Source organism: Geotrypetes seraphini, chromosome 3, assembly GCF_902459505.1.
Source record: "Geotrypetes seraphini chromosome 3, aGeoSer1.1, whole genome shotgun sequence".
Classification (NCBI taxonomy): domain Eukaryota; kingdom Metazoa; phylum Chordata; class Amphibia; order Gymnophiona; family Dermophiidae; genus Geotrypetes; species Geotrypetes seraphini.
In genome coordinates this window covers 331,186,431-331,200,254 of record NC_047086.1, presented here as the reverse complement: position 1 = coordinate 331,200,254, position 13,824 = coordinate 331,186,431, and positions in this window count along the sequence as shown.

Here is a 13,824-nt window from a genome sequence, read left to right as displayed (position 1 = left end):
ATCCACATGAATCTTTTCCCCTTTTCCTTTTCCCTTCCAGCCTTGTGCATCTCCTCTCTATTTCCTTCCATTCCACTTTATCCATGTGCACCTTCTTCCTCTCTTTTCTTTTCCTCTTCATCCATGTGCATATCTTCCTTTCTCTTCAGTTCCCCTTCCCTTTCCTCCATCCATGTGCATTTCCTCCTCTTTCTACCCTTCCTCTCCATCCTATAAGAAGCATATCCCTTCTCCTTCATCAATGTCCAGCATTTCTCCATACCCATCCATCCAGCCAGCCTTACCAACTCTGTTCATTTGCCCACATCCCTCAGTCCAACATCGCTCCCTTTCTCCTCTCCCCCAGCCAGTCAATTGATTCTCCTCCTCTAACCTTCCTCCTTCTGCCATCCTACCACTGTCTGACCCGGAATCTGGATTCCACACAGGGCCCGGCCCCGGCACTAACTTCAACAAAGAGCCTTCATGTCCATGAGCTCGGGAAGACCCTGTTGGCTCCACCCACTTTGACACATTTGTGTCAGAGGGGCGTTACCAACATGACCTTATGAGCGGATAGACTCGTAGGCTCTGTATCAGTTAAGCTAGTGCCAGTGCTGAGCCATGTATAGACTCCAGACTCTCTGACAGGCAGCGGGAGGGTGGCAGAAGACAGAGGGCTCTTCATTGCTAGAGTTAGCTTGGTGTTGCTCAGACTGTGGGGCCATCCCGGCTGACCTGGAAGGAGGAGGGAAATACCACACTAAGGGGTCCTTTTACTAGACTTTGATGCTGGTACACAATTACAACAGCTTAACGAGGCTTACTGTTGGATGTGCTGAGGCATCCTGTAATAAGTAACTAATCTGTACATGCTCCTCATGCACTAAGGGCCTGATTCTGGAAATGGCACCTGCTGCGGTAGGTATCTGCAAAATGGGTGCCTACAACATGTCAGTCTCCAGTAGGCATTGTGCCCAGAATCACAACTATTTCTTGTACATATGCCTTAAATGTAGGCCAGCGTTTCACAGGCCTACATTTAAGGCATCTGATTCTTGCCCACAGAAGCGCCTAGGCATACCTACAGACTTCAAAGGCCACTTATGGCATAAGCCATTTCTAGGCCGGCCTAAGGCATCTGTAGGCATTCTTCGGTGCCTCCTTAGGCGCAAGTCAGATGCCTACATTGTAGATGTTTCATCGCATCAATTTAAAAAAAAAAAAGGAAAATGTTCATTAGACTGCGGAAGGATGCCTACTGCTGCCTACAATTGGGATGCCATTTTGAGAATCAGGCCCCCAAATATATTTTATATATATATATATTATTTTTTTTTTTTTTGTGGAGGGGGCACAGAGTGGGTGGTTCTGCACTAGTCATTTAGTGCATCTACATTACTGCACACTGATTGATTAGCACATGAGCCCTTACTACCTACAAAATGGGTGGCGGTAAGAGCTCATACACTAAATTCTATCCATGGTCAGTCACTAATGGCAACATTTAGCACATGTCCATTAGTTCCAAAAATAGAAAATAGACCATTTTGTTGCTGTGGTAAAAAATGACCTTAGCGTCATGCAGGAATGGAGCCCCCCCCCCCCCACCACCACCACCATGCTTACCTTCCCTACTGGTGGTTCAGGACCTACCCCCTCTGGCAGAAAGTCATTGGAGAGGGTCAGATCCTGCAGCATTGGAGAGCAAACCTGTGGTAATTCCTACAGGGAGAAGGAGTGGCAGCCATGAGGAGAGGGGCTCCAGAAACCCTAGTTCTGTGCCCAATTTAACTCCTCATCAGCGAAATTAACTGCTTCCAAAATGGACTTCTGAATTTACTTAAATAATGTTGAGAAGTACAAGTTTATTCTGTAACATAAAGCTTTTCTGTCAAGAAATGAAAATGGTATGCTATACTTTGATCAGGAACTGAATCAGTTAACAAAAGTGACTTCTTATGTCACAGGATTTTGTTATAGAAGCTGCTGTCTCTCCATAAACTTTGCAAAGGGCTGCACTACCATACTGGAATCTGGAAACCTCGCATCTATAGCATTTTTATGTTCTTTTGGGTCTGCAGCCAGTTTGTGACTTCTCAGGGGCAGAGGGCACGGATCAGATCCGATCCGTATCCGGGGGGCTGATTCACGATTCGCCCTCATGCAAATAAGGGCAATCGGAATCACGCCCCCAACTGAGCGCCCGGATCGCTCTATAGCGATCCCGACGCATGCGCAGACCATTTGTAGATGGTCTGAGCATGCTTAAAGAGCAGCGACCCTTTTTTTTTTACTCTTAACTTTTTTAACTTTTGCGAGCCCAGCGAGCCTGTGGTTTTAACCCGCTTTAAACCTACTGGTTAAAACCATGGGCTCGCACTGCAGGGGAAGGCCGGGGCAGAAGCAGGGCAGCGCTCGGGGCAGAGAGAGCAGGAGAGATGGGGGCAGAGAGCTGGAAAGTCAGGGCAGAGAGAGCAGGAGAAGAGAGCTGGAAAGTTGGGGCAGAGAGCAGGAGATGGTAGTCGGAATGCAGTGAACGACTGGTCCCCAGCAGTTGCTTGTTTGTTGATCGGCCACCCCAGTTGGAGTTGCAGTTTTTTGGTTAGTGAATTTCTGCCTGTCTACATTTACATGCCGTTCCCCCTCATTTGCATGCGCAGATTGGAGGATGATCAGGACAGTGAATCGGGTCAGAAGGAAATCAGATCGCAAACCGATCGGTACATAATCGGTTTGCTTAGTGAATCTAGCCTATTGTCTCCAAATAGGTTAGTTTTACACATACCATGTCACTAATGAACCTCGCTCCTCCTACTGTACTTGTATATTCATACATGTGATTATGGATCACTTATCACTTTCACTATGCATTCCTGCTTCTCTTGCAAGGGATAAGTGCCCTGCTCTCAGCTGTTGTCTGCTAGCTTTCTGAGGAACATAGTTAAGAAGCAGCCCAGACCCTTGAGGAGCATCTTTCATTTGCTGTTTGATAAAATGTTTCCCCTGAGGACTGCAGCCCGCCCTGCCTGAACCAGTCTGCTTAAAACTCGGGTTTTGGAAGAGGCGCAGGCTGATCCAAGGTTTCCCCAGACAAGCACACCAACACAACATTCAAATGCAAGTGGTAAGAGCAGCAGCCTGAGCCCCTAAAGGAAAGTGGAAACTGAAGTTCTAAAATCCATCCAGTTAGTCACCAAGCACGAAATCCAAAACCACAAAGTTGCTGGGAGACTGTGAGGATGAGTCATAGTAGTTTAGAATGAAACGTTGGCTCAGTGTAAGACTTGCAGAGAAGGAGCTCCCCCCCCCCCCCCCCTCTCGCGCTTGTCTGAAATTAAGGGAAGTACAGCATGATCATGAGAAAGCAGAAATGCACTGACAACTGCACGATTTTTGCTTGACTGAAGACATTTTGATTTCTGATGTTGAGAATGTGCTGTTTGTGCATGCTATACCTTTTCAAGAAAAAGCAGTAATACTGTCCATTCAGGACTAATAGTTTACAGGTATAAATATCCTGCAGAGGAACCACTAGCAATAATGGGTTGGTGCACAGATCTGTATATACAGTAAACATGGCAAAGTTACAGATTTTTTTAGCATGACCAGTCAGTGATTTTCACATATTCAAAAATGTCTGCACTGTAAAATTACCATTATTTGGAAAAAAAAAGAAAAAGGGGGTATCAGCTTACTGTTAATCAATGTTCCTTCTAAGCTGCACAGTTGTGCAGCCACACACCTTTCAGCAGGAGGTTGTGCCGCCATTTAGGCCCACTGCACAGCCGGTGGAGTCGAGACTAGCATCCCTCTGGTATCACTCTTCCATCTTGTGCCGCTGCAGCTGCTTTCCCAAAGCAGCAGCAAGCAAACCGAAACACACTGGCTGCAGGACCTTCCCATACATACCCACAGATGCTGGCCCGCCCTCTCCAATGTTACTTCTTCTTTGGAGGGCAAAGCCGGCAGCCACAGATTTGTGTGGGAAGGTTGTTTCAGTTTGCTCCTGCTGCTTCAAGAAAGTGGCAGCAGCAGTGGAGCTGCTAAGGGGCAAATGCTGGTGGACGTGGGGTGGGGGAAAGAGAGGGAGCAGATTCTGATGGATGTGGGATGGTTGGGAGAGCAGGGGCAGACACTGGTGGAAAAGAAATGGGGGAGAGAGGGGTAGACACGGGTTGAAGTGGAGTGAGAGGAAAGAGGGGCAGAAGTTGGTGGAAATGGTTTGGGGTAGGGGGAAAGAGGTAGATTTAGTATAGAAGTGGGAAGAAAGATGCTAGATAGAACAGGGGAGAAAGAGGGCAGATGTTGGGGTACAGAGATGATGGAATGGGAGAAGTGAAAGGGGAGATGCTTATGTAAGGTGAGGAGCAGAGAGGGGGCAGACATTGTTTGGAAGGGGAGAGATATAAAGAGGAGAGGCTGACTAAATTGCTGCTGTACTCTCTCGAAGAACATAGGGAGAGGGGAGACATGATTGAGATGTTTAAATATATCACCAGTCGTATCAAGGAGGAAGATGAAATTTTCTTTCTTAAAGGACCCTCGGCAACAAGAGGGCATCTGCTAAAAATCAGGGGCGGAAATTTCATGGCGACACCAGGAAGTATTTCTTCACCGAAAGAGTGGTTGATCACTGGAATGAACTTCCAATGCAGGTGATCGAGGCCAGTAGCGTGCCAGATTTTAAGAAAAAATGGGATGCACATGTGGGATCTCTAAGAGGGTAAATTGAGGGAGGGCAATCAGAGTGGGCAGACTTGATGGGCTATGGGATATCTAGGAGGGTAAAGTTAGGGGGGGTGGGTCATTAGTGTGGGCAGACTTGATGGGCTTTGGCCCTTTTCTGCCGTCGTTTTCTATGTTTCTATGTATTGATGGCAGAGAAGAGAGGGGAGATGCTGGATGGAAAGGGGAGGGGGAAATAAGCTGTATTGAAGAAGGGAGACTGAAGCCTGGATGGAAGAGGGAAGAGGCAGGAGGGAGATGATGGAATGGGGAAGTGAAAGGGGAGATAGGGGGCAGACTGTACAAAAGAGAGAAGGGACAGGAGGGAGGAGTGTGTGGCACAGTGGTTGAAGCTATAGCCTCAATACCCTGGGGTTGTGGGTTCAAACCCTGCACTGCTCCTTGTGACCCTGGGCAAGTCACTCAGTCCTGCAGAGCCCCAGGTACGTTAGATCGATTGTGAGCCCACCGGGACAGATAGGGAAAATGCTTGAGTACCTGATTGTAAAATCCACTTAGATAATCTTAATAGACAGTATATAAAAACCTAATAAACTTGAAACAGGAGGGAGATACTGATGGAGAGAGAGTATGGAGATGCTGGATAGAAAGGGAGAGAGGAAGCAGACACTGTATAGAAGGGGTAGATGCTGGGCGGAAGAGGGGAGAGAAATGAGCAGATATTTGGGGTGAGAGACAGAAAGGAGGGAGATAATGATGGAAGGGGAAAGAAAGGGCAGATATAGGGGCAAACAAAGAAAGAGGGGTAGAGAAAGAGGGGAGAGTTAGTGAAAGATCAGGAATAAATGGAAGTAAAATTGGAGAGCCAGGGTAAGGAAAAGAGATGGAAAGCTGCTATTAGACCATTAAAAGAGGAAACTTGAAGACTAGATAGTAAAAATGAGTTAATTCTGGACATAGAGGTAGAAAAATAAATTGAAGAAAGTCAAAAGGAAAAAGAGGAGAAAAAATAATCCTGGTAAAAGACTTAAGATGGAGGAAAGCAGAAGGCAGAGAAATGAATGGTCAGAACATAAAGGCAGAAAAAAGAATATTATTTTTAATTCAGGATAGTGTGGTACCCGTGTTTATAAAGGTTAATAAATATAAATAGTAAATAGAATCAATTGCGGTGGAGAGGGTGGACCACCCCAGGTGCTAGCATCTCTTCTTCTCTCTGCCCCTCGTTCCTTCTTCGCCCCACCTCCACTGCATGCGCACCTTCCTTTCCCACTGTATCTCTAACTCCTCACTGGTGTGAGCAGCATTTCCAACTCACTGCTTGCACCAGCCTCGGCTCTCCCTCTGAAGTCACTTCCTGATTGCGGAACCAGGAAGTGACATCAGATGGAGAGCCGAGGCCAGTGTGGACAGTAGGTTGGCAATGCTTCTCGCACAGGCGAAGTTGAAGAGGTATGGGGGAAGTGAAGGGATGTGTGTGTGCGACATGGGGGGGGGGGCAGGGAAGAAGCAATGGATGGAGAAGAGGGCAGGGGGCACCACCATCCCGGGTGCTTCCCACCCTTACTAAGCCACTGAAAAGAATTAAGATGAAATTTTTTTATTGAACTAATTTTAATACATTTTTGACCAATTGTCATAGACCAAAACCTCCCTTCTCAAATCAGAACAGCTTACTGTCTTGACCTGGGGAAGGAGGTGTTGGCTTTTGAAAGCTAACTGCAAAGTTTTTTAAGTCCTTTCAATTAAGAATCTTATCTTCCATTTTTAAAAAATATTTGTAATTTTTAATTTGTAATGTACAGTGCGTATAATATCATCAGGGTAATGTAACTGCTCACATCAATTCAGTCCTTTGCTCTTGAAAATAAATTTTTGCTCACATTAACTCGGTCCTTAGAGGGAACATTGCTGTTAATGACATCACAGTGATGTGGACTTTTGTCTGAGGAGCAAGGTTGGAAGCTTATCACAAGCTCCACCCAAAGCCTGAAACAATCACAAAACTCAAGGGAGCACTGCAGATAATCTGGGATAGCTTGCCATAGAAACCAATGGACACAGAACGTCCCAAAGCAACTGAAGGCCTTTGTTAAGCTGCAATTGGACACTGTAGTGTCCGGCGGTCGCATCTGCAACCGCCTTCAGATTTCACCTCCTTCAGCACCGAACACACACACAAGCTGCACTGCCTCCAATGGTTACCTTACGTTCTGGAATGTTGCCCGCCTCACTGTTGCAACCTCACACAAGCGCTTTCCTGCATCTGTAAGCAAATTGTGAGGTGGAGTGGAGAGGACAATTGTTTGTGTGAGGTTACAGCAGTGAGGCGGGCAACGTTCCAGAACGTGATCGCCGGACACTTAAAACACAAGTTTTCCATAAAGAATCATTCTTTATAATACTGAGGGCCTCAAAATAGTGCCTGGTGGGCCACATATGGCCCCCGGGCTACAAGTTTGAGACCACTGGTCAAGACAATACTTAGCCTCTGAGTTGGGCTAAGTACAGGGGTTTGGGATATTTGCTTGCTCTAAGAAGCAGGATGACAGTGTTGAACAAAAGACAGAAATACCACTTATCCAGGAATGCTAAAAACAAATATGCTTTCTTTGAAGTCACTAACAAGCTGCTTTTTCCACCTGTTTTTCTGTGATTCTCAGATTTTGCCGTTAATGAGCAATTACTTCAGGCTACTATTCCTGTCTCTGCCTGGTACGAGAGCATTTCTTTCTCTTTTCTAATCCCAGTTCTATGATTTTTCTGCTTTTATAATCTCATACTGTTTTATGTATGACATGGAATACTTCATTTGGGCTTCATGCAACCTAACTCTTTATAAGAGTCATAAGCATTTTTATGCCTATTTTTTTCTTTCTTATGCTGTTCACTCTTACAATCTGGTACTACAATTAATTTGGGCCTGCATTTCTTTGGTGTGAGCTTTCTTTCTTTGCTGATAGGAATCTAATTGTACGAGGCCTGTTTTTTGGGTCTTGTTCTACTCCTTACATAATTCACATTATTCTGTTCCTATAGACTTGCAATTTTTTTCTCTGATAAGACTTCACAAGATGAGGTTATGGAGAGTGTAAGATGGACACCTGGACCATAAAGAGATGCAGTAGCCAAAAATCAATTATACTATCCAATTAAACTTTTGCCTTCCAATTTATATTTGGTCAGCAACATGTGAACAATAATATTTTTTTTTACTGATATTCTGACTATATGTCATAAGAACATAAGAACATAAGAACATAAGCAATGCCTCTGCCGGGTCAGACCCGAGGTCCATCGCGCCCAGCAGTCCGCTCACGCGGCGGCCCAACAGGTCCAGGACCTGTGCAGCAATCCTCTATCTATACCCCTCTATCCCCTTTTTCAACAGAAAATTGTCCAATCCTTTCTTAAACCCCATTACCGTACTCTGCCCTATTACGTCCTCTGGAAGCGCATTCCAGGTATCCACCACCCGCTGAGTAAAGAAAAACTTCCTAGCATTTGTTTTGAATCTATCCCCTTCCAATTTTTCCGAATGCCCTCTTGTTCTTTTATGTTTTGAAAATTTGAAGAATCTATCTCTCTCTACTTTCTCTATGCCCTTCATGATCTTGTAGGTTTCTATCATGTCTCCTCTGAGTCTCCGCTTTTCCAAGGAGAAGAGCTCTAGCCTCTCCAGTCTTTCAGTGTATGAAAGGTTTTCCATGCCCTTAATCATTCGTGTCGCTCTTCTCTGGACCCTCTCAAGTATTGCCATATCCTTCTTGAGGTACGGTGACCAATACTGAACACAGTACTCCAGGTGCGGGCGCACCATTGCCCGATACAACGGCAGGATGACTTCTTTTGTTCTGGTCATAATACCATTTTTAATAATACCCAACATTCTGTTTGCCTTCTTCGCGGCTGCTGCGCATTGCGCCGTTGACTTCATTGTTGTATCCACCAATACACCCAAATCTCTTTCAAGGTTACTTCCCTCTAATACTAATCCCCCCATTTGGTAGCTGAACATCAGGTTTTTTCTCCCTATATGCATGACCTTGCATTTCCCTACATTGAATTTCATCTGCCATTTATTCGCCCACTCCTCCAGTTTGTTTAGGTCCCTTTGTAGGTCCTCACACTCTTCCGTAGTTCTAACCCTTCTACAGAGTTTAGTGTCATCCGCAAATTTTATAACTTCACATTTCGTCCCCGTTTCCAGGTCATTTATAAATATATTGAACAGCAGCGGTCCAAGTACAGACCCCTGCGGAACTCCGCTCGTGACTTTCCTCCAGCCCGAGTAGTGACCCTTCACTCCAACCCTCTGTCTCCTGCCTGCCAACCAGTGTTTAATCCATCTGTATACGTCCCCTTCCACCCCGTGGTTCCATAGCTTCCTAAGCAGCCGCTCATGGGGTACTTTGTCAAAGGCCTTTTGGAAGTCAAGGTAAATGATGTCTACAGGTTCCCCTTTGTCCAACTGGCTGTTTACCCCCTCAAAGAAGTGCAGTAAGTTTGTTTGGCACGATCTTCCCTTGCAGAAGCCATGTTGGCTCGCTTTCATCAGCCCATTTTTTTCGATGTGCTCACAGATGCTATCCTTTATCAGTGCTTCTACCATCTTGCCTGGAACCGATGTCAAACTTACCGGCCTATAGTTTCCCGGGTCTCCTCTTGACCCCTTTTTAAAGATAGGTGTAACATTTGCTATCTTCCAGTCCTCCGGAATCTCTCCAGTTTTCAGGGATAGGTTGCAAACTATTTGGAGTATTTCCGCTATCTCATTTCTTAGTTCTTTTAGTACCCTAGGGTGGATTCCGTCCGGGCCTGGTGATTTGTCACTTTTCAATCTATCTATCTGTTGGAGGACATCCTCATGGCTCACCTCTATTGCTGACAGTTTTTCTTCTTGGTCACCATGGAAGATCACGTCGGGTTCCGGTACACTGGATGTGTCCTCGCTTGTGAAGACTGACGAGAAGAATTTGTTTAACCTGTCGGCTACCTCTTTTTGCTCCTTTATCACTCCCTTTTCGTCTCCATCATCCAACGGTCCTACTTCCTCCCTCGCTGGTTTCTTCCCCTTAACATATCTGAAGAATGATTTGAAGTTTTTTGCCTCCCTGGCCAGTTTCTCTTCGTATTCTCTTTTCGCTCTCCTAACCACTTGATGACATTCTCTTTGGTGTTTCCTGTGTTCATTCCAGTTTTCCCCAGTTTGGTCCTTTTTCCATTTCCGGAATGATTTTTTCTTGTCTCCTATCGCTTTCTTCACCTCGTCGTTTATCCATGCGGGGTTTTTTGTTCGGTTTTTTTTGCACCCTTTTCTAAATCTGGGGATGTACATATGTTGTGCTTCTTGCACTGTGCCCTTGAATAGAGACCAGGCTTGCTCTACAGTTTCTGTTTTCCTTGAGCTGTTTCTAAGTTTTTTTTTAACCATTGCTCTCATAGCATCATAGTTTCCTTTCTTGAAGTTGAACGTTGTCACTGTGGTTCTCTTCCCTTTTGCTGTACTTACTCCTAATTTGTACTGGATCATGTTGTGATCGCTGTTTCCTAGTGGTCCTACTACTTCCACTTCTTTTGCAGGTCCCCCTATTCCGTTTAGGATTAGGTCAAGAGTGGCATATCCTCTTGTTGGTTCCTTGACAAGCTGCTCCATAAAGCAGTCCCTCACAGCCTCTAAGAATTCTGTTTCCCTCGCACAGTTTGAGTTTCCAATATTCCAGTTTATCCCGGGGTAGTTAAAGTCTCCCATTACTGTCACATTCCTGTTGTTGCCTTCCCGCCTCAGTTCTGCTGCCAGATCTTTGTCGTTTGCTTCCGTTTGTCCAGGTGGACGATAGTATAGACCCAATCTTATGTCAAGGCCACTTTTTCCTGGTAATTTTACCCATAATGACTCCAGTCCTTCCGCCTTTGGTTCTATATCCACTCTGGACGACGGAATGGTGTCTTTTATGTATAGTGCTATTCCTCCACCCTTCTTGTGGGTCCTGTCTCTTCTATAGAGTTTGTACCCTGGCAGCACTACGTCCCACTGGTTATCTTCATTCCACCATGTTTCCGTGATTCCAATGATGTCTAGGTTTTCTTTTTTGGCTATGACTTCTAATTCTCCCATTTTGGTCTTTAGGCTCCTTGCATTAGCGTACAAGCAATTTAAGTCCTGGTCTTTTCTTTTCTCTGCTGGTTTTACATGTGTTTTGCTCCTCTTACCATCCCCTAGTTGGGCTGCCAGTCCCTCATTTCTGTTCCTTTCTTCCTCATTTTTTGGTGTATCTTTTCTGATCTTTTCTTCCTCATGTTTTGGTGTATCTTTATTATCTGCAACCTGATTTCCTGATCTCTCCTGTTCCTCTAATTTTATCTGTTTGCCCTTTTTGTTGGTCAACAGCTTCTGTTGTTCGTCTCTTGCCTGTTCCCAGCATTTTTCCCGCTCAGTATCTTCTTTGGATACTCTTGTCCGAACCGTCGACGTCAGGTCGATTATCGGCTTTCCCCTTCTTGCCAATGATTTTCCATCTTTCAATAAAAAAGGCTGATGTATACCTTATTATTTCTAAAAGATATGATATACTCTAACTGGGAAAGAAACACTTGAAAGACATCAAAAAAAGCACAAAACAAAATTCATTGCTTGACCTCTCTGTCATACAAGCTAATGAATATGGAACAGAATACTATAAAGACTGGGCTCGGGGTCCAGCATATTGGACTCTGTCCCTGTTCTGGTTTTAGGTGGTGTTTTACCCAACCAGGAGGATGGACTACCAAATTTTCTCCCTGTCTGTCTCTTTTAGTGTCTATATAGAACAGGGATCTCAAAGTCCCTCCTTGAGGGCCGCAATCCAGTCGGGTTTTCAGGATTTCCTCAATGAATATGCATTGAAAGCAGTGCATGCACATAGATCTCATGCATATTCATTGGGGAAATCCTGAAAACCTGACTGGATTGCAGCCCTCAAGGAGGGACTTTGAGACCCCTGATATAAAGAAGTATTTGCTATTTTGTGCTAGCTTCCCTTAGTGCTTTGTGTGGGAATTTAGGCTATAAGAATGTTTTAATATGTAATCTTTCTTTCTATGTGTATGAGAATCTATAATAATAAAACGCTAAGTGCACATGCGCACTCATAAGCAGTATTCCCTGATCTGTCGGGAAGTGGCCACATGAGTGCGCATGCACGCTTACTACATCACCAGGGATGAGCAGAAGACTCCATCAGCAATTGCACTGGCCAGCCGACACCGGAGCAGGCTAGCGTGCCTCCACTGCAGCGCCAAAGATCTGCTGCCGAAACAAACTCCACCCCAGCATGAAGGGAAGGGTCCAGCCAGCCGGAGGCAGAAGGAAACAACCAAAAATAACACTTCCGGGGCAGGCAGATAGCGCGGTAAGGGTGAGCCGCACCTGCGTCAGAGAAGGCTTCCGACGCAGGCGATGGTCATGAGAGGAGCCGCCGGGAGCCGCCAGAACGCGGGAAGGGGCGTAGGGATGGTAAAAGACTACGCCGCTAAGTTTTTAAAGTCGTGAAAAGCCGTCAGCCATGAAGTATGCAGGCAGCATACTTCACGACCGACAGCTTTTCAAACCCCCCCAGCACCGCCGCAGCTGAACCTTTGAAAACCCTCCACCCCCACCAGCACTGTCGGCTGCAGTTAAGGCCTGGCTTCTTCGGGCAGCAGCAGCATTTAAAATTCACTGCTGTTGCCAGCTTCAGCCCTTCCTCTCAGGCGGGTCCTACCTACTTCCTGTTTTCATGAACACAGGACCCGCCAGAGAGGAAGGGCTGAAGCCGTAGCTTGCAGATATGTGAAGGGAATGCTGAAGTGAAAAAGATATATAAAAAAATAGTTTCTCCAAGAGTATGAGTTCAGAGAGAGAGAGAGAGAACTAGGAGGAATTACTAATCCAAGCAAGCACCTTGCACTATCGGTGTTGAAGTAACCGGCAGCGAGTGATGTCACCTTGAGGTAATTGCAGGTCTGAGGCAAGCCAGAGCACAATGAAACAAGATTTATTACTCTTCTAAGGGAACAGAGGGGGAGGGAAGAAGAGATGGCAGGGCATGGAAGGAAGGAAGAAGATATGCCAGACCAAGGGAAAAGGAAGGGGGAAAGGAAGGAGGAGAATCCATATGAAACAGAGAGAGAGAGGGCAGACACTGGATGGAAAGAGAAGAGAGGGCAGTGAATGGAAGGGGCAAAACAGAGGGTGAACAGTAGATAGAAGGGGTAGAGAGAGGGAGACAGACAATGAATGGAAGTGTGGGGGAGAAGAGGGACTGCTGCTGAATGGAAGTCTGAGGGATAGGGGGAGCAGACTTGGAAGGAAGTGGGGAGGAGAAAAAAAAAGGGCACATGTGAGGGAAGAGGATAGATAGACAGACAGGGGGCCAGGGAGAAAGACAGAAAGAATTACAGACAGCGTCCAAGGAGAGAGAGACAAATAAAAAAAAACAACAACAGACAGACAGACATTACTCTAGCACCCGTTAATGTAACAGGCTGGGGGAGGGTAACAGGAAGGGAGCCCTACTGCTGGACAGGGGAAGCAGGGAACAGGTGCTGCTGGGCAGTGGGGAGGTAAAATGAAGGGAGAAGGGCTGGACAGTCAAGGAAAGAGAGACACAGAAAGAAAGACAGACAGCAGGAGGGAGAGAGACAGAAAGAAAGAAAGACAGACAGAAAGCAGCCAAGGAGAGAAAATGAAAAAAAGAAACACAAAGACACACATCTATCACCCGTTAATGTAACGGGCCTAAAGACTAGTATAGTATAAGGATAAAAAGAAAAGAGAATTGTATATGTGCACATATGTGTATCTTTGGGAGTATGGGGTCTAAGATCGATGTGAGGAGCTTTGAAACACTTCTGAACCCAGTTGTGGTTCTGGGAGGTGGTCCAAAGAACCCACAGAGGGCAGAGCGGGTAGGTATGTCATCCTGAGAATTCTCAAGAAATTCTGTCAGATTTTCAATAGAATTCTCTCTCTTAGTCAATATATCAACCCCTTGTCCTTCCGGTCTTGATTCAAATATTTCTTAAACAAATTCAACATTAGAAAGAGAGAGTACTTCTCCAAGATATTTCATCAACAGTATCTCACCAGAAAGTAACTGACATTGTGAAAAATTCAAAAATCTTAAATTATATGCC